This window comes from Coptis chinensis, chromosome 4, assembly GCF_015680905.1.
Source record: "Coptis chinensis isolate HL-2020 chromosome 4, ASM1568090v1, whole genome shotgun sequence".
In the NCBI taxonomy this organism is placed as follows: Eukaryota; Viridiplantae; Streptophyta; class Magnoliopsida; order Ranunculales; family Ranunculaceae; genus Coptis; species Coptis chinensis.
The window spans coordinates 45,460,287-45,481,655 of record NC_141459.1 but is presented as its reverse complement, the minus strand read 5'-3'; the positions used below and the strand labels follow the sequence as shown (position 1 = coordinate 45,481,655).

General features: G+C 34.8%; 1 long non-coding RNA gene across 1 annotated transcript; it reads right to left on the bottom strand.

The window, feature by feature from the left end:
- Nucleotides 1-10,773: 10,773 nt before the first annotated feature.
- On the bottom strand, nucleotides 10,774-14,253 carry LOC147503675 (uncharacterized). Its single transcript, XR_015220233.1, has 4 exons — nucleotides 14,037-14,253; nucleotides 13,370-13,443; nucleotides 12,791-12,892; nucleotides 10,774-12,314 (listed from the first exon to the last, which is right to left on the bottom strand). It is a non-coding gene; the product is annotated as an uncharacterized LOC147503675 (long non-coding RNA).
- Between the last annotated feature and the right edge of the window lie 7,116 nt (nucleotides 14,254-21,369).

The window sequence follows — 21,369 nt, the reverse complement described above, 5'->3', positions numbered from 1 at the left end:
ATCTCCTAATGACACTCAACTTGATGGTGAAACATATTATGATCCTGATACATGGAGAATGCCTAGTGATGGGGAGCACGATAATGCTTACAATGTTGTTGATGACGATAACGATAGCGATAATGATGATCATGCTCAAGTTTGTGATAGTGGTCCAAGTCGAGGAGGTGGTGGTGGGGTCGTGGAGATGGTAGTGGTCCGAGTCGAGTAGGTGGTGGTGGTCCTCCTGGTTTTCATGATGATCATGCTCAGGTTCGTGCCAGTAGTCCAAGTCGAGGAGGTGGTGGTGGTTGTGGAGATGGTAGTGGTCCGAGTCGAGAAGGTGGTGGTAGTCCTCCTGGTTTTGATGATGATCATGCTCAGGTTCGTGCCAGTGGTCCAAGTCGAGGAGGTGGTGGTGGTCATGGAGATGGCAGTGGTCCGAGTCGAGTAGGTGGTGGTGGTCCTCCAGGTTTTGATGGTAATGATGGGGTTCAGTCACAACAACTTAGAGTTTCCATTGGTGGTGGTGTTGGGTCACAGCGGGTGACAACACCAAGGTCACAACAGTTAAGGGGTGGGTCCTCAATGCAGCAGTCAAGGGGTGGATCCTCACATTAATCAAGGGGTGGGTCCTCATAGCGCCCACCAAGTGGTAGGGGTGGATGCACTGTTGTTGGGTCTCAACAAGAAACTGGTGGTTCCTCACAGTGCCATGATAATAGAGGAGTATACTTTACTAAAGAGGATAGGTTTGATCATGCAACTCAAGACTCTGACCATGGTGCTTCCACCCAACAAGGATCTCGTCAAAGAAAAGGTCTCTTACAAAAAAGACAACATTCGGATGGCGCAATCTGCGTATTATGCGATTGTGGCAATTGTGAACACCGGACTACTTTAGAATGTTGTAAATTGGAAAGACAAGTACATATGGTCATGAATAGAAATTATGCTTTAAAGAACACATTGAGAGTCAACTTATCACTTACTTCACTTTTGAACTCGTCCAGCGCATCCCCATAAAAGTCCTGATCTAAGAACTTTTTCACAGCCACTTCCTAAGGTTCAACACCAAACAACAAAGAAAAAAAAACACAAATGAACAAATCAATACTATTCAAGACTGTACAAAATACTAATACATAGAAAGGAATTCTAGATCCAAGAAAAACTGTAAGCCCATTATTTTTTTTTTCTTTTTCTTTGTTCTTTTCGACTCATCTCACCAAGACATCTTAGTCATAACTTATAACACTAAACAGCAAAAGATGAGGAAAAGTTGTGACCAAGGAACTAATTTCGGTTTCGATCAAAGTTTCTAGGAATGTTGAAAAAAAGTTGTCTAGGTTTTCGGAAAAAGAAAAACATTCTAAATTGTATGATTAATATATAAATTTTCAGGGCACTAAAACTTTCTTTGCCTGCCAAAAATGAAATTTTCATGAAATTTTCAAGAGTTCTCTGAAATTTAATTCTATGGCCATGACATAAACAACATAATCTTCTTTCATCCCAAGGATAATATGGTGCAACAGTAATTAGAAAAGAATGAGTGGCCTTAAATGATGAGGGATGATTAATCTCCCTTACACTTGTAAGTATAAAACGGGCATATGAGTCAACAGAGCCAAAAGCAGGATATAATGACCTACACAACAAAACCATAGATAATAGGTAGTCTTTGTATGTAGCTCCTAAATAACCAAATACTACATCATCTCCTGTTATTCTCCCTCAACAAGTATTGTGGTTATCATAATAAACGACAGATACAACTACCGTTGTAGCACATAAAAGTAAAGAGATAGCACGACTCTATTAGGGTGTTAACTTTCATCGGGCTAGGAAACAGAACCTTAATACTATAAACTGAGACTTCAACATTAAGCAATTGAATATTAAGCTCTTCCCAGGTGGGGATATAGGGATAACAATGTCCAAGGCGGGATGATAAAATTATGATAGGGCTATGAAGTGCTGATCTAGTTGGGTGTCTTCACAAGATCGATTCTTGGGCACCCAGTCTCAAGTATGCACCATATTATAATGATATTTGACTAATGTAATTTTCATTTGAACGATAAAATAGGGAAATATAAATGTTCATAGGGGTGCTTATTGCATTCTTATCAAACCTAAAAAATAGATGATGGTTATACATATGTCTGTGGTACGTAGACTATGTCTGAGGAGACATGTGTGTGTATGTGTATGTGTATGTGTATGTGTATGTGTATGTGTATGTGTGTGTGAGAGTGACTCACCATATATGCCATTCCAATCAGCATGGTACACTTCTCCATATGAGCCCATTCCACCAAAAGCAGAACTATAGTCAAGCAAGATAATATTAAAAAAATGCATTTAACAATAAGTAACTACTCCACAGTCTCCACCAGCTACCCCACCAGGAACCCCAACAATTAAGATGGAGAGAACTTAATAGTTCTAAAAGTGAAAATAGAGAAATTCGATCACTATAATCAATGTAGAGAACTATATTAGATTGACAAAGAATAGCCAGAGGAAAGGAATGCACAACGTATACACAAACAACAAACTATAGTGCAGTAGAAGCCATTACCTAGACCAATCCTTTCACCAATATAAAGGTGCTCCCATGGTATTTCCAGTTCAGCTACATCATCAAGCATTAGCTCAGGCCTACTCCGGCCAGAATCAAGTGATGAGCTTTTATCTTTGGGATCCATCACAATCAATCTGCTGTCTGTAAATCTGTCATGACTGAAATCTCTACGATCATGATTACCAATAGCGTTATTGCGGACTCTTTGGTTTTATCTACAAAATTATTTTGAAATATCTCCCCGACTCGCTGCTGATTATTTTTATCTGAACGTTGAATTGACGTTTGCGTCACATCTACTTTGCCATCACCATCAGGGTGCCACCTATCATATCATTATGTACTCAATCTTGACAACGAATTACCATAATCAGTGAAGCTCACGCCGCTAGCACATTCTCTGGAAGCACGGGATCTGTCAGACGGCTCAGCAACATTAAGAATAGGATAGAGTGTTTCTGATGTGGCTGACCTTGAAGAAGCTACTTATGTGTTATAGTCTCTATCTTCTTGGTTCTTCTTTGGAAACTGTCCCTCCACATATGATAGACGGTAGGTACATCATGGAGCCATTATTATTTGAATAAAAAACCATGGCATCCTTTATCTTACCCGAACCGTATCAACATCGTAAATGGATTGTTCTTCTTTCTTAAAATACCAGCTTTTGTATCATTTTTTTTTCAACATCTCATATTAGAAGTCCCATTAAAAGTATAAACAGTCAAAGGGTCTGAACTCTTTTTGTAAAGTTGACTGCAAGGCAATTTTTTGACAGGAGAACACCTGTTGATCACAATGGGTAAAACTAAACATTCTAGCGATTAGATTGCATTGGCAAAGTGGAATTAGATTTAGCAATGAGGGAACACCCCTAATCAGAAGCTGGCTTGGATATGAATACATCAATATAAAAAAACCTAATAGTTTTTAACAATGATGGAATACCCCAAATCAGAAAGTCGACTTGGATATGAGTACATCAATGAAAAGAAAAATCAACTGGGAAACAAATTGGCAAGGAAAAGAACTCTAAGAGAAGTGTCAAGACTAACCTGTATCCCATGAGAACCTTACAACTCTTTGCCAAGCTTCCATCAAGTTACTTGCAAAATTGTGATATTTGAAGACAAAACCTATATGTTAATGGAAAAAAAATCAAGTTCACATTGAAGATGAAAATATCCCAAAATTACGAATCAACCCAAGTCATAGAGATCAGGGATTAAAACTAAAATTATATATAGATTTACTTTGAAGAAGAAATATATTTCAACAGTGAACATCATATATGCACCCAAAAGAAAATATTGAATAAAGATACAGGCTCCACTATGCACTACACCACCACAACAAATTCTGAAAGGACAAAAACATGTACAATCTCTATTCACATATTTGGTATTTCGATACAAATGAACTAACAGTGGAGATAGCTTTGACATTCTACCAGACTTTAACAGAGTATAACTTGGCATAACAGAAAGAAACTAATAATTCCGCAGGCTTTTCTACAACATTTCAGGCATTTCATTTCAACAAATTAGAAAGAATAAATTGACCAAAATCATAAGCAAATTTGCTTAACTTGTAAAATAATAAACTATACTACAACACAAATAGCTTCCTTGGAGTTAACTAACTTTCCTATAATTATCTAGAACAGTAGAAATCACACATTGCCTTATAGACATGAATGGTTAAAAGGTGTAATAGAATTAGGAAAGGAGAAATAGAAGAATGTATAAATTTCAGTAAAATTAATTGATAAAAATTGAAACACTAATCGTTGCTTCCTTCCCAAGTCCTAACATAAACTATTTTTAACAATTTGTATTGTGAAGTCGAATAAGGAAGATGAACATAATAAGGAGAGAATGAATGGAAAGAACCTGAGCGAGAGGAAACGGAGTAGTCACCTCTTGCCAACGGAGGAAGATAGAGAAAACAATGGATTAAATCATTCAATTAACTTGATAGAGCTTAAATTTCTCAGATTTCTTCTTGGTTGATGCTTTGGTGAAGAAACGAAATTTTAGGAAGACTCAGAGAGGTGGTTGGGACTTTAGAGAACTGAAGAGTTTTGAAACTTTGGAAGCGAGAGGATGCAAAACTTTTATTTTCTAATCTTACTTACACTACATTCGAGGTGTGAGAGTCATCCTCGCTCCTGCAACACAGTAACTTCATGACCAGAACTCAAAAGATATTTAGCAAAGTAAAACCCAATAACAACATGCCCACCACTGTTAGTACTAATAATAAGTACTTTCTTCTTCTCTGCACTTGCACTAACAGTGAAAGAAGAAAGAGAAGAGTGTCTAGAGATTTTTGAGTCGAGAAGAAAAGATGAGGAGAAAGAAAAAGAAGATGAAAGGAAAGAAGTTATTGTTTACCAAAAGAGGGGAGACAGAAGGGGAAAGGAGCAGAGTGTATTTATGGTAATTAAAGCCTAATTTATGAATAATTAATATAGGCGTATAATTCATTTATTGCGTGCATTTGGTTTTCGACTTGAATTTACAGAAACACCCTCTTTTTCTTATGTTAAGTTAAGGGTATAAACGGTAGTAAAAATTGAAATGACCAAATAGTTTTTTTTAAAGACATTGAATAATTTGTTTGAATATTTTATTAAGGGTATTTAGTGGTAGAAAAAAGGATGGTCCAATTTAAAAGCTCATGTTAATTATGGTGTACTCTACTAATTGAGATATATATACTAGCTTGTAGGCCTGTGCATATGCACCGGCTCTTTTGAAAACATTTAGATTTTTTTCTAACCCGTTGACTACCGTTTTAGTCGCTAACCTATTTTAATTTTTAAACAAATTGTTTTAAATTAAGTTTTAATTAAGTTTTAAAAACCCGTTTTTTCAATTGGAAAAGAGATTTTGTTTTAATAGGAGAAGGATTCCTGCTTTAATTAGAAGTATTAGAATTTGTTTTAATAGGATAAGAATTCTCGTTATAATAGAAGAGGAATTCCCGTTTTACAAATAGGATAGAAATTTCCGTTTTAATAGGAGATGGCGTGGAATTTTAATAGAGCTCAAAAAATACCCCTTGTGGGAGTTTTAATATTATATATATATATATATATATATATATATATATATATATATATATATATATATATATATATATATATATATATATATAGGTTTCTTAAAAGGACCTTAAATAAGTACCAAATCTAAAACACCCACAACTTCATCTACAAAATGATTTAAAACCTAATCTTTTGTGCATTTGATCTATTTACCATAAAGAACATCTCTACAAAAAATTCAACTTGTTTGATATCCTCTAACTTAGATAAAAATTGTTGTCCACTTTTGAAAATATATCTAATAGTCCAGAAATGTCTAGTTTTTGCAATCATCTTTTGCCAATGTTAAAAATGTCAAACGAGTTGAATTTTGCAGAGATGTTCTTTATGGTTAGTAGATCATATGCACAAAATATTAGGGTTTAAATCATTTTGTTGGTGAAGTTGTGGGTGTTTTAGATTTTGTACTTATTTAAGGTTAGGTTATGTTGACATCTTATTTTAACACCTTATTTTGACATTCACGATTTACACAATGAACCAAGGGTTGATTTTTGGTAGAGAAGATCTTCCTATCATGGATAGAATCTCCACAAAAATTCGTCTCAATTGGATATGTCTAGCTTTATTAAAAATACTGTTAAAATTGTGGATCGTTAGATAAATATCAAACTTAAACATAACTTTTGACAAGGTTAGACATATTCAAATGTCTTGATATTTTGTGGAGATTCTATCTATGGTAGGAAGATCTTCTCTAACAAAAATTAGCCCTTAGTTCATTGTGTAAGTTGTGAATGTCAAAATAAGATGTTAATGTAGCCTGACCCTATATATATATATATATATATATATAAAATATGTATTTTGTTGTTAAAGTGGAGTAGTGGAGCATATATATACATATCTTAGAAATGTTGAATCAATGAGAATTGTATTATTTTGATTTTCAGGTTATAATAGGATTTACCCGTTTTAAATGTCGAAAATAGAAAGGAGACTCTGCCGGATTTTATAAAAAAAAAATGATGATTTATCATTGATTTTAATTAATTAAAATTGAACGTAGTCCTATTAACGCTTTGTAATATTTCTTTAATCCCGAGGCGTTACAACCATTGTACAAATAAGTTAGTTAGTGTTTTTGAGCATTAGAGAGTTGTTCATATTAAAAGTATGACCACATTCAAAGTAAATATAGATGATTTTGTGGATATTTTTTGCAATATTTGTTGATATATCATGATATATCTACGATATTTGCAATTAGCAATACCCACACAGAGTCAGGCAATATTTTGCGTTATTTGTCGATATATCTCGATATATCCACTATATTTGTAGATGCCCCAATGTAATATATCCCCACATAGGGGGATAAATCCCCGATACATATCCATAAATCAGAGGTCGATATTTTGCTATATCCTGATATTTTGTACTATGATGTCAAGTACTTGTCACGAGTCGATACAGGAATCATAGTCGTTGTTGCATAGATGTGACTAGGTGTAGTAAGAGTATACATGCGAATAGATGATCGTCTAGATGGAGTGTATGTTTGCGCCCATTCCAACATATGTGTATGATATGCAATGGATAATGAAATTGAAAAATAGAAAAGGTAGCCCTCAATGTAATGATGTGTAAGCGGGAGTCACATTTGTGAATAAAGTTAGGTGATTGACTAGTGATGTTGTGGTAGTTGTGATGAGTTCAAAAAGTTGAGTGAGGTTCACCTTAACTAGTTTGTTTAGAACTTGGATGAAAGGGAGTTTTGGAAGGATGGAAGGTAGACTTCTTTGTTTAGGACTTGTTGACTAACTCTAGCTGTATGAACATTTAGAAAAGACTAGTTGCTTGAAAAACTTGATTGAATAACACAAACATAAACTTGAAATGAAAGAAATATTGAATAACACAAACATAAACTTGAAATGAAAGAAAGATTGAATTGAAGAACAAAAAGTAAAGACAATACTTGAATGTAAATAAATTGAAAAATAAATCCTACACTACTGCCTACATGATACTAGAATAAGTCAAGGTGCATTCTCTCTCCCTAACTTTTGGTTCTTATACCCTACTTTTACAAAAGTCTGATTTTCCCTCTCCCATTACATTTGAGACACCTCACCAAGTTTACTTTATGCTTTTGCTTTTGCTTTTTGCTTTTCTTCTTGATCAAGATAGGTTATAGAGAAAGCCTTCTTTTGTGTCAAGGATATCTATCTCTGGTTTTCTGAGTTAAGGACTTGACTTTCAGCTCTCTAGTTTGGAGTCCTTGACCTTTGCCTTTGCCTTTGACTTTGACTTTTTCATAGCAGCTTCGAGTATTCATAATAAACGCAAATAAGGCTCCTTTTAGTGTTAAGACACAACTTTTATGATAAGTGGTTTGAATTGCTCTGTAACCTGAAAAAGGCAATAAAAGCTCCGAGTTGTCTTTTCATTATGCATAAGAAGGGCTGTAATGCAGTAATGTAAGGGTAATAAAACACACATTTAAGAGCTGATCACCACCCCAAAATAGCATTTTGCTTGTCCTCAAGCAAAGATGAGAGAAAAACTAAGCTCACAAATGAGTGATTTATTATTAATTATACTAATCACATTTTGCGGAGTGCGATTGCATTGACCATATGCAACAAGGGCTTAAACCACTAGGAATCTCCTAGTGGACAAGCTTTAAGCATCGTGAGAGTTTTCTAGTGAAGGTACTTACAAACTTCTTCTATCTAGTACAAGGGTCTTGTTTTCTTATTTATTCTCAGAAGTCTATATACATCTCATTAGCGGGGAATAAGGACAAGCTCCTTTGAACTTAGAATAACATATGTATAGTAATTTAATCATTTAAAGATAAATGTGCAAAACATGAGCAATGAAATGTAAAAGCAGAGTTGTTTCCGAAACTTTTGGAGAGCGTCCTTAAGGTAGGTTCTCACAGGGATGTGTTAAAACACAAACTCTCCGATAGATTCACTCAAGTTTCGTTCTCTCAAATGCAGCGGGCATTTATATTCCTCACATACACGAATGAAGTTTTAAGGAAACCGAGGTCGATTGATCACACTTGCCACTTACTATCATACTATCGTATTCCTAATTGAGCTAGATGTCTTTTATTAGGAGTTACGGGGCTAGGGTGATGATTTAGAAAGAAAAAGGAAGGGAAAAACAAAAATCTGATAAGTTGAGAAATTGGGTATTCAAGATACTTGTAACTAGAGAAGAACCTCGTTTTGTTATTTGCTTCCGAATTGTGATTCATTAGCCCTTTGGCTTTGTGACTCCATATGATTTTGAATTTTTCAGGAGTTCTAAATTTGCTTTTTTTTTTTTTTTTTTGCTTTTGTTTATGATATCGTCTTCTTTTTTATTTTGAATTTTTGGGAGATTCAATTTTTGACTCCTTTGATTTGTTGGAGTTTTGGTTTTTGATGGGTCTTTCTTTTCTTTCCTTTATTTTCTTTTTGAAGCAACTAAATGATCTGTTTTTGTACAAGGTTTTCTCTTCTCTTTTTCTGATATCCATCCAATTCTCAACTCGTCAGCTGGGTAAGCTTTTTATTGTGTGTTGTAATGGGTCAAGAGTTTATGGCGAAGAATAAAAAGGCTTTTAGAAAATGGTGAAAGCTCAAAAGGGGTGAATAGAGGAAAAAGTATCTTTTTTGGTTTTTAATGTTTATTTGGCTATATCGGTCAAAAAGGGCCTAAATTCTCTCCTAAGATATGGCATGGTGATCAAGCAAGTGGACGTGTGGTCTTTCTATCTAGACATCCTTTGTGTGATCACTCAATAATCATTCAGATGAGGCTTTTGGCTAGATTCTCACATGATATGGAACTTAATTGTTCTAACCTTGGTCTTGGATACTCATTGCTATATACAATCAAATACTTATGCATGCCATTCATGAAAAGATGTAGAAACTATTGTACGTATATTAGTCTAAGTTCGAAGAACGAATCCTTACTCTATTGCTATAATGAGACTTCTAAACTTTTTATTCATCATGGAAAAAGGAAACAAGACTTTTTAATACTAAACAGAAAAATAGTTTTGGTCTTTTTTTGAAAATTCTTTTCAAGAAGAAAGAAATATACTATTATATCTACTATAGAAAATGTCTAGTTTTTGCAAAATGTTACTATACCATCCCCAAATAGAAATATACTTTGTTATCCAAGTATGAAGAGATAAGGAAAGAGATTACCATAGAAACATGAGCATAAATTGCAATACACCTGTATTATGTTCTTCATGATGAAAATATATCACCCCCAAATAAGTTTGGGGCGTGGGTTATTTGATATAGAACGAGAAATACATAGTTTATTGTACTAGAGATAATTATTCTACTATGAATTTTTTGGGTTTTTGTATTTTTAAAAACTTATGAAATGCATGAAAGAAAAATAAAAAATTTTGGCATGATATATTTGTATTACCTTATACTCATATGCCAAATTCCATAAGAAAAACAAATAAACAAGCATATATACTCATATGCCAAATTCCATAAGAAAAACAAATAAACAAGCATATATATATATGCTTGTTTATTTGTTTTTCTTATGGAATTTGGCATATGAGTATAAGGTAATACAAATATATCATGCCAAATTTTTTCCTTTTTCTATATAATATTATATATATATATATATATAGAATATTATACTAACATCATAAAAATAATAATAATAATAAAACAACAGAAAATATAATAAAAGGAAAAAAGGTCCAACTACACCATAACAGCTTTTCTGTGACGCTTTGCGTAAGTTATTTTTGTGACGGCATTTTGGCTCACAAATTTGTGATGGCGTTTTCACATTTGTGACGACATTGTGGCATCACTTTTTTTGTGATGTCATTGTGGCGTCACAAATTTTTGTGATGGCGTTTTCACATTTGTGACGGCATTTTGGCGTCACAAATTTGCTACGGCGTTTTGGCGTCACAAGGATTTGTGACGACATTATGGCGTCAGTAAACATGTTTTAGTGTTTTAAAAAATAATAATTTCGTGTTTTAAAAAATAATAATAATTATTTTGTTATATGAGCAATCATTTTACAGTCTTGTACCCTGAAGAACTGTCCAATAGACAACTTATTTAAAAAGCAATGCAATTAATCCACAAAATACACAAGTATCAACACCAAAATTTTTACTATTGCATTGTCAAATAATCCATTTCACATTTCAAAAATAGTCTACAAAATACACATGATGAACACTCATGATTTACTCTATATCTCTCAAAATTATTATCAAATAACTTTCACACTTATCAATTTTAAAATGCAATAATATACAACTACAAGGTATATCTTCTTCGGAAGTATCCACGATCTAGCAGAAATGAAGCACCTTCGAAGCTCCCACCAAGTGAAAAGAACTTGCCAACTCTAAATTTGTCTTTCACAAAGAAGGCTTAAATATAGAAATATGCAATGTATTTAGGTCCTATTAACACTTGTATCAACATGGAATTTTTTTTCACAAACGTATCAATGTACTATGCCCAATTTCACAAAAATAACAATCTGTTAGCATCCGTCAGTTAAGTGATGACGTGTTCCTTTTTTTCAATTTCGTTTTATTTGTATTTTCCACTCGACATACCACCTCAGATTCTACCACCTCACCCGACCCATATAACCCGTTTTCATCATTTCTTTCACCCATTTTCGAACCCATTTACATATAGACCCATTTACCAAAAAAAATTCTTATACCGTTTCTCAACATGGAATTGAATTATTTGGGAAAGAATACAAACAAGTAAATGATCATAACTTATATTCTTGGGAATGAAAGAATGTTTCAAATCCTATTCTAGAATAGTCTCATATATTGCTCACCTTTTAGTCGTCATGATCACGATCAGGACAGTCTTTTGCACCAAATTTTTGTTATACTGTATGTGGCTGCAAAATTTGGATCTTTGATATGTAAGAGAATTAGCAAGGGTCCACATCAGCTTATATCAAGATGAAGTTTCTTCATCTGATTCTTTGCTACCTTACTTCAGAGTATAAAGACTTTTTGCTTGTCTGCCCTCATCAGCCACGTTACTATAGAAGCTTCAACTGTTTGAGAACGGTGTATATCAGATGAACTACAACACCTACACATTGCGATTATATTAAGTGATTTTGAGGGGAATCTTGAAATTATCTCTGTGATGAGTTCTTGTGACGGGGTTGGTACCACCAATCGGCCCTAAAATTAGAGTTTTTCATTTTAGGGTTTGCTGGTTCGATAGTTGGGGAAGAAGATGAGGGCGAGGGTAATCATGTACACTCGGTGGTTGCTTAATATAAGAATTTGGGTTAGATTGTTGGGCCTGGTTAATCTTTTGTTTCATGGGTTGGGTTCTATTATTTTTAAGGGCTGGGTCCTTATTCTTTTTGGGCCTTAAGAGTTATCAATCTCACCCATTATATTAGGTGTATTATTTTCGCCACATCACATCCTAATATTATGCCGGGTGGAAAATACAAAAAAAAACAAAAATGAAAATAAATGGACACATCATCACTTAACTAACGGATGCTAATAGATTGCTATTTTTGTGAAATCAAACATAGTACATTGATACGTTTGTGAAAATAAATTCTATGTTAATACAAGTGTTAATAGGGCCTAAGTACGTTGCATATTTTTAGCTGTATTTATTCCTAACAAAGAAAGAAGAAAACTTTATTAATCAACTAAAAATGGTAAAACAGTTGTTCAAGTTAGCTTTACTTATCTGGGGATTATAGCTAGAGAGTTGAACATTCCAAAATAAAATAATATTATAGTCCAACAACACTTCCCAACAAGTAGAATAAGGTAGTATGGTAAACAACTACAAAGGTAGCATGGTAAACATAAGGTTCTTACTTATGCTTCTCAACACATTGAATGTCTTAACATAAAAAGTAAGTTTAGACATTGAATGTGTGAATATGTATTGTACATTTGTACCTTACCAAAAAAGAAAAAGAATACCTCACTACGGTATTCACAATCTGGTTATGCTAACATTTTAAAATATTTGGCTAGCTAGTATGTTATTGACCCAATAATAAAAGAACACATCCCAACATTTGCACAATCGAGAAAGAAAGAGCAACAAAGAGAACTCATGTGCTTAGTTGGTATAACTTACCACGTGCATTTCAAAGGAGCAAGTATGCACCACAGACCATGCGTATCTCGTATGCCTTGCATTTACAACATATATTTCCATATAAAGTAAGCAAAGACTATCCTGTCCAATAAATATTAATTAAAAGTCTAGTGAATAAAAAGTTAGCACTTAACATAAATTATCTTATTCAACAATAAAGAAGCAGTGCATCATTCAAATGATACTTAAACAAGAGCATAAATGAAAAAGGAAATGAAAAGTTAAACACAATAGATCCAACTCCCTAGATCTATCAATCATTCTAAAATTACTTTCTTAACCCTAAATCTATCAATCATTCTAAAACTACTTCTTGAACCCTAGGGTTTGCATTTATGGAAAAGTACAAGCACTTAAAGTGTATGCCGGAAATGACAAGCCAGGAACAATTTTTAGGATACAATTAAGATGTTCACACAATTTTAAAAAGAAAGGACAAAAGAAAGTACATTTTTTATTAAAAAAAAATATAGGTTACAATTAAGATGTTCACACAATTTAAATTGACATTCAAAAAATAAAAGATGAATTAATGTAAAGGTGCATCATATAAAATACCTTGAAGACTCGCTCGACAAACCCACTTTGCATAGTGAAAGGCATACCTCAAACAATAAGAATTCCACTTGTAACTACAAAAGGACAAATAATATTTAACAAAAAGATACCAAGCCTAGGAATGCATATATTGCAAGTGTCAACAGTTATTCTAAAAATAATTGTCAAAACCAAAAGCCACATACAAGTTGTTCCTACGAACTATACAATGTTGCAAGTGGATGTATGATTGAGACTTTAACAGTTAAATAGACAAAAAGGATGACAACATTTATATTACTTTTGACATTTTATTTTTATTTTTTCCCGCAAGGAGAAGGGGTGGTGGGGTGGGTACACACATGGTGTATCTTACAGGATGTATAAGGCCTAAGTATTGTTCTCGAGGCGCCGGGGGGTTGGGTGGTGTACCACACATGGTGTAGTGTTAGATGCATGACCGTAGTTAAGTTTGCTTCTAAAGATGATGTTACCCTAGATCAGGCATAATATATGCATCCAATTCCAATATAAAAACACTAAAACACTTATAAATTTTATCAGAACTATTGAAGTTTAAGCAAATAACGATCCCCTGAATCTAGTATACAATTAAGATGTTTACATACATTAAACTATGATTCAAAAATTAAAATGAGAAATGCAAAGGTGTAGCATATAAACTAACTTGAAGACCCTCTCGACAAACCCACTTTGAATAGCTTGAAGCATTGCTCTGACCTTGGGACTCTTGTAGCGATCTTCAACAAAGCTTTGTATAATGCTTCATTACTAAGCTAAAATTCTTGACTTAAACAATGAATATGATCATAATAAATATAAAAAAAGGAAGGGTACACTCACAAAGTTTCAGCAATGAGAACTAAAGTTACTAGAAATCCAATAATGTGGATAACAAAGATTGATACACCTACCAAGGACATGTCCAACTTACCACACGTATTCAGTTAAGTATGCTTAACCTCAAGTTCCACTAAAAATTTCCAATATTTTAATTAGATAATATAATTGAACGGTCCACCTTACATCCAAAAGGTGTGTCCTTCCTGTTGGAATATTTGTTACCTTAGTTAGTATTAGCAAGTATCTTGTAATCTTAATAAGAGTATTATCTTCTCCTAGATATGTGAATCTTGGAGATCTTCTGTATTCTTGTATATATACCTACTGTTTTATATCAATAAGATTTTTAGAAATATTCAGAAAAACATCTTTGACCTGGTATCAAGAGCTAACTCCGATTTCCTTTTCATTACCCCATTACTATACGAATCGGAGCTTTTTTTTTGGTGTTTTTTTTTTTTTCTGGTCATATAATACAATCTGTTACACTATATCAGATTGTATTTATTACCCTCTTCTTCCTTATCGCTCTTGTCTATTGATCTAGTTTATTGTTTATGTTCTATATCATAATGATAGACTTACCTACCAATAATGATCCTGTTGTTGTGCATTCCAATAACGATTCCGCTGTCATGTCTTCTAACTCAAAGAGTCACTTAGTTACTGCTGCCGGATTTGTTGCCCAGTCAGGTATATCTAACTTTGCTCTTATTGCTTTTACTGGAAATAGTGATTGGATAATTGACATGGGTGCTAATGATCATATGACTTGCTATCACTATAAATTTAACCATTTCTCCTCTAGTTGTTCCAAATCAGTCATTACTAATGCTAATGGTGTGTCATCTCCAGTTGTTGGTGTTGGCACTGTACCTCTGTCCCCTTCTTTATCTATTCATGATGTTTTATTTGTTCCATCAATAAACTGCATGTAACCTTCTCTCTATTAGCTAATTAACCAAATATCATAATTGTGTTGCCTTGTTCTTTCCTACTCACTGTATTTTTCAGAACACCCTTACCAAGGAGAGGATTGGCAGTGGTAAACAAAGTGGATGATTGTACTATCTGGAGGATGGTTTTCAACGGTCTAATCAAGGAGTCCAAGCTCATGTTGTGAGTGATGATAAGGTTAATAAAAATAAAGGCAAGATTTGGCTTTAGCATAGATGACTAGGACATCCTTCATTTGGTTATCTTAGGAGATTATTTCCATCTTTATTTAATGGTTGTAGTCTTTATGGTTTTTCTTGTGAAACCTATGTAATGGCGAAAAGCCATCGTACTGTTTTCTTTTCAAGTGATAATAGAGCTGATGCTCCTTTTTCTTTAGTTCATTAAGATGTTTGGGGTCTTGCCCCACGTCCTACACATAACAGGATGAAATGGTTTATTACTTTTGTCGATGACTGCACTCGGATGACCTATGTATATTTTTTGAAACATAAAAGTGATGTCTGTACAGTTTTTCCCCTTTTCCATCAAATGGTGCTCACACAATTTGGAATCTCTGTAAAGGCTGTTCACTCTGATAATGGGGGTGAGTATTTCAAAAAGGAATTGACTGGCTTTATGCATTCGGCTGGTATTCTGCATCAAACCTCTTGCTCTTATTCCCCTGAGCAAAATGGGGTTGCAGAACGAAAAAACAGACATCTTTTAGAGGTCACTTGGTCTTTATTAATTGGTGGTCATGTCCCATCTCACTTATGGGGCGAAGCTTTGACCTCTGCTGTTTACTTGATGAATCGTACACCTTCTAGTGTTATCCGATTTCGGAGACCCTTAGATGTGCTTTCTGATCACTGTACGCTTCCGCCCATTGTTCATTTAGCACCCTATATCTTCGGGTGTGTGGTGTATGTCACTTACATACACAACAACGCACCAAACTTGATCCACGTGCGTTGAAGTGTGTCTTTGCTGGGTATGGATCAACTCCGAAGGGTTATACGTGTTATCATCCATCTTCTAAATTTTTTTTTTGTCTCAATGGATGTCATTTTCCATGAACACGACATTTTTTATACGGAGATCACTGATTCTTCACTTCAGGGGGAGAATAGAAATGAAATAGAGAATCATGATGATATAATGGTCTTTGATTTATCTAGACCACAATCACCTAGTGATAAAAACTCAATAGAAGAAGTCGATGGAACCTCCACTGAGTACTCAAGTGAAGGATGTGAAGATCAATTCCATGATAGTATTACCTCCTATAACGGATCTACTAATCCAATCTTCTCCAGAAGACCCATTAGAGATATCACCCGACTCTATTATTGATGATTCCAATACTCATAATGTTGGTGATTCTAATATTCATGATGCCAATCTACCTAGTCTTAATTCTGAACTAGTTCAATATCATCTTCCACCTCGATCTAACCGTGGCCAACCACCAATTCAATATGAACCTGATCCTAAAGATAAAGTGAAATATCCTATAAGCAACCATGTGTCATCTCACAAGTTGTCTAAGTCATATGCATCTTATGTATTCCAGTTATCATCTGTCTCTATTCCTAGTAAAATGCAGGAAGCCTTAGCAGATTCTAGATGGACCAAAGTTATGGTAGAAGAAATGGCAGCATTGTAAAAGAATGCCACTTGGGAACTTGTAATCTTACCAAAGGGAAAGAAGACAGTGGGGTGCAAATGGGTATTTATAGTCAAGCTTAAAGCAGATGAGGCTATTGAGAGATACAAAGCTCGACTGGTTGCAAAAGGGTATACATAATCTTATGGTGTTGATTATCAAGAAACTTTTGCATCGGTTGCTACACTCAATACTATGAGAGTACTTTTGTCATTAGCAGCTAATAAAGATTGTCCTCTTCTTCAGTTTGATGTTAAAAATGCTTTCTTGCATGGATATCTTACTGAAGAAGTATATATGGATCCTCTCTCAAGTATACCAGAATACTCAGATACAACAATGGTCTGTAAACTAAAGAAGGCATTGTATGGGTTAAAACAGTCCCTAAGAGCTTGGTTTGGCAGGTTCGTTCACCAAGTCTATGAAGAAGTTCGGCTACAAACAAAGCAACTCAGATCACACTTTGTTTTTAAAACACAGAAGAGGTAAAATCACTGCTTTGATTATCTATGTTGATGATATGGTGGTGACAGGTGATGATCATGAGGAGATTTCTAGCTTACAACAGTATCTGGCTTTTGAATTTGAAATGAAACAGCTCGGAGACCTTAAATAAATCCTTGGGATTGAGGTAGCCTGATCAAAGAATGATATTTTCTTATCCCAGCGGAAACACATTCTTGATTTATTATCTGAGACGGGAATGCTCGGATGTAAGACAGTTGATACTCCCATTGAGCAGAACCACAAGCTGTTTCTGTGTTTGAATGCAACTCCAACCGATAAGGGGAGATATCAGAAGCTTGTAGGAAAACTGATCTATTTATCGTATACCAGGCCAGATATTAGTATGTAGTTAGTGTCGAGAGTTAATTCATGCATGACCCACGTAAACCTCATATGGATGCTGTAAAGTACATATCGAGATATTTGAAATCCGCTCTGGGTAAAGGCTTATTGTTCTCGAAACATGATCACCTAAAAGTAGAAGGCTACATTGATGTAGATTGGGCAGGTTCAACCGACAACAGAAGGTCTACCTTAGGATACTTCACTTTTGTAGGTGGAAACCTTGTGACTTGGAGGAGTAAAAAACAACCATTAGTATCAAGATCAAGTGCAGAAGCTGAATATAGAAGTATGTCATATGGGGTATTTGAGTTGCTGTGGTTGAGAAACTTGTTGACGGACTTGGGTGTTATACCAAAAGTGGAAATGAATCTGTATTGTGACAATACGTCAGCTATATAGATAGCTCATAATCTTGTTCAACATGATCAGATGAAGCATGTGGAGATTGATAGACATTTTATCAAAGAGAAACTTGAAGCTGGAATTATTACTTTTCCATTTGTAAAGTCTGAAGACCAACTAGCAGATGTCCTTACTAAAGCAGTGGCTAGCAAGGCGTTTATTGACTCTCTTGTCAAGTTGGGCATGTGTGATATCCACGCACCAACTTGAGGGAGGGTGTTGGAATATTTGTTACCTTAATTAGGATTAACAAGCATCTTGTAATCTTAGTAAGAGTATTATCTTCTCCTAGATATGTGGATCTTGGAGATCTTATGTATTCTTGTATATATACCTACTATTTTATATCAATAAGATTTTTAGAAATATTCAGAAAAACATCTTTGACACTTCCCACTAAGCCTGGAAGTAAAAGCTAGTATTCTTTGATGCCTTTTGATTGGGAGCAACTAAGTTATTCTTTGTGGCCAAAATGGAAATTTGTGTAGATCATATTGCTTAGACTTAGGAGTTAAAGGAAAATATATCTATTTAGTAAACATCTATAGCACATAATTTACCAATAGTAGGTAAAGCCAAGTTGTTCATTGAATACCCGAACCTTATTTAGATGACTATAAGTGAAGACAGTTCCAGACTTCCAGTTATGGCTTTTGGCTTTTCATAGTTTTTGCTCCATAATTAATTAGTAAACAATCCCTTAATCTTAAGACAACACCAATTTGGTACAATCCAACTAAATTGTGAACTAGGTCACTATTATCTATAGCTATATAGCAGATATACATGACTCTTACTAATAATATACACAACAATCCATAAACACTTAAATGTATATGTTACTTATCAATTTATAGTACATACCTTCAGTGTGATTTAGAGGTAGTTTCTCGTTCCTTTTCAAATCGGGCAACAAGTGACCGTATACCCAAGTTAACAACTCCATACTTAGCTGCATTCACAGCAGCCATAAGAGGACGCAACCCAATAAAAGTGCAACCAGTAGCTGCTCCAACATAGAGTGCATGAGTCCATACATCATCAACCTCAACTTCTTTCTCACGGATTTTGCCTATACCATAAACCAAACTATGGGTGAGACCAAACCAGATACCCATACGTGGTCCATAATAATTGTAGTGATCAAGTTCTTCTTCTAAGATTAGTTACGGATTGAAGTGGTTTGGATTGAATTGAGAAAAAAAAAGAAGTAAAACTTAACCTTATATTCATCAGTAATGGCAGTTACAAAGTCGCTCAAACTCTCTCTCTATTGATATGGTTTTACAAGTTTTTATGGGATGAACCGAATGAATCCTTTCTTTCTCTTTCCAGTCTTTATATAGTGCTCCAGTTGTAATCTTGCCCAATCAATTCTTGACACGTGTCCATTCTCTTCTTCCTCCTCTTTTTCCCTCTTGAACCTGCAACATATGAACACTAACCACAGACATTTCGAGTTAGTTCTAATATTACAGGCTGAAATATCGGCCTGATGATATTTGCCCATGACATCGCCCCCTCTAGAAAATTTTCAAATTTCAAACCTCGAAAATTTGAATGTTTCGAGAATCGACCGCAAAAAAAAATCAGATTTTCAAAATTGAAATTCAAAAACTCAAACGGTTACTGTTTGGGAAGGAAAAAATTGGGCCCATATCACAAGTATAAAAACTCGTTGTCCCTTTCTCTCTCTTAAATTATTTGCAAAACTTAAACATCCAAAACCCCACCGCCATTAAGCAAATCTTCCAAAAGCTTTGGTTTGTTCTTATTCGCTGACGGATTCTTAAAGAACCTGAAAGTTCTTGCAAATTGAATAGGTTAGTTATGCAAAATTATTAAACTACTTTTATTTCTATTTTTTCATACCTAACTTCGCGTCTGTTCCTCTTCTCAAATTAAGAAGTCTAGGGTTAGGGTTAGGGTTTGAACTTGAACGTTTTATCTGTACCACCACTATACTAAATAGATTTCTGAATTATATATTTTGATCTGTTTCAGTATGGCTAGGAAAAAAACTTGTGTTAATATTAGGCGAACTATCTCGAAACGATCTTGGCTTTGATGTCAAGAACATATGCTTTTGAGACAAACACCATCACCTCGAACCTCGTCCCTGTCACCACGAACCCTGATACGTATGTGTATAATAAATAATATACTATACAATTGTACAAAGTATAGTGATAGTACTATCGGTGAAGAATATAATTCTAATAAAAAATTTATTGTTTCTAGTGATACCGACATGTCGAATGAAGGTATCGAGTCTGAAGATAGAACCAACTCTTCTTCCTCAGCCTCAACATCACAAAGGACTGAAACTGATGAACCAGCATAGCGCCCAACGTATCTTGTTGATGGCCTAGCATGCCATCCTTTCGAGACTGTGACCTCGGAATCAGAGCGTGAAATTATGGAGGATAACAGCATATGGAGTGGTGGTTTGAATCCTTACTGCCCAAAAAGACCCAACTTAGTAGTAGTTAGAGCTGCATATCAAATACCCGATACTGTCACTCTTCAACACTATGCTAGATGTAGGAAAGGTACCAAATGCCAAAGTGGTGATGTCTAGTCAATCATCATCACTATTAGGCAACTAGCTACTGGTTTACGACTCCCTTTGACTGACCTCGATCGAGAGGTATTGAACCATTTGACCATCTCTCCTGGCCAAGGCACGAGAAATTTTTGGAGATTGATGTACATTTGTAACTATTATAATGCGCACCTTGAACCCGATATGCGGAGATCCCATAAAATACGGCTTATCGAAATTCAGACCCATTATACCGTTATCGAACGTACTGAAAAATCCAAAAATGGTTCAACTGAGCCTAGTGGCTATTTTTATCCCAAGAAACGAAGTAACCGACAGGGCATCATAAGAGTGAATCGAGAAAATGGCTTTAGATGGCCACTCTATTCTCTTATCATATCTAGGCAATAGGAGGCATCTGCATCTATCGTTGTTCCTTCCTTGGTACATCGTGTTTTTAATCTTAGAGGTATGTTACCTATGACCCCATCTCTAAAACGTTTTCGACACTCCATCTCGAACCTTTTATCTGATTGGCCTACACTTGTGCCATTGTTTTAGTACTAAGGCCTGCCACTTCGAGAGGTCGTGGAGAGTCTACTAGAGTAATGGAGCTTTTGAAAGGCACTGATGAAGAAATAACTACTAGAATTGGTGCTGATAAATATGGAAATCCAGTCACGAATGTCATCTTACAAGATAGATGTCGACAATTATGTTGCTCCTTTATATACCTTAAAGAGTAATGTGCTT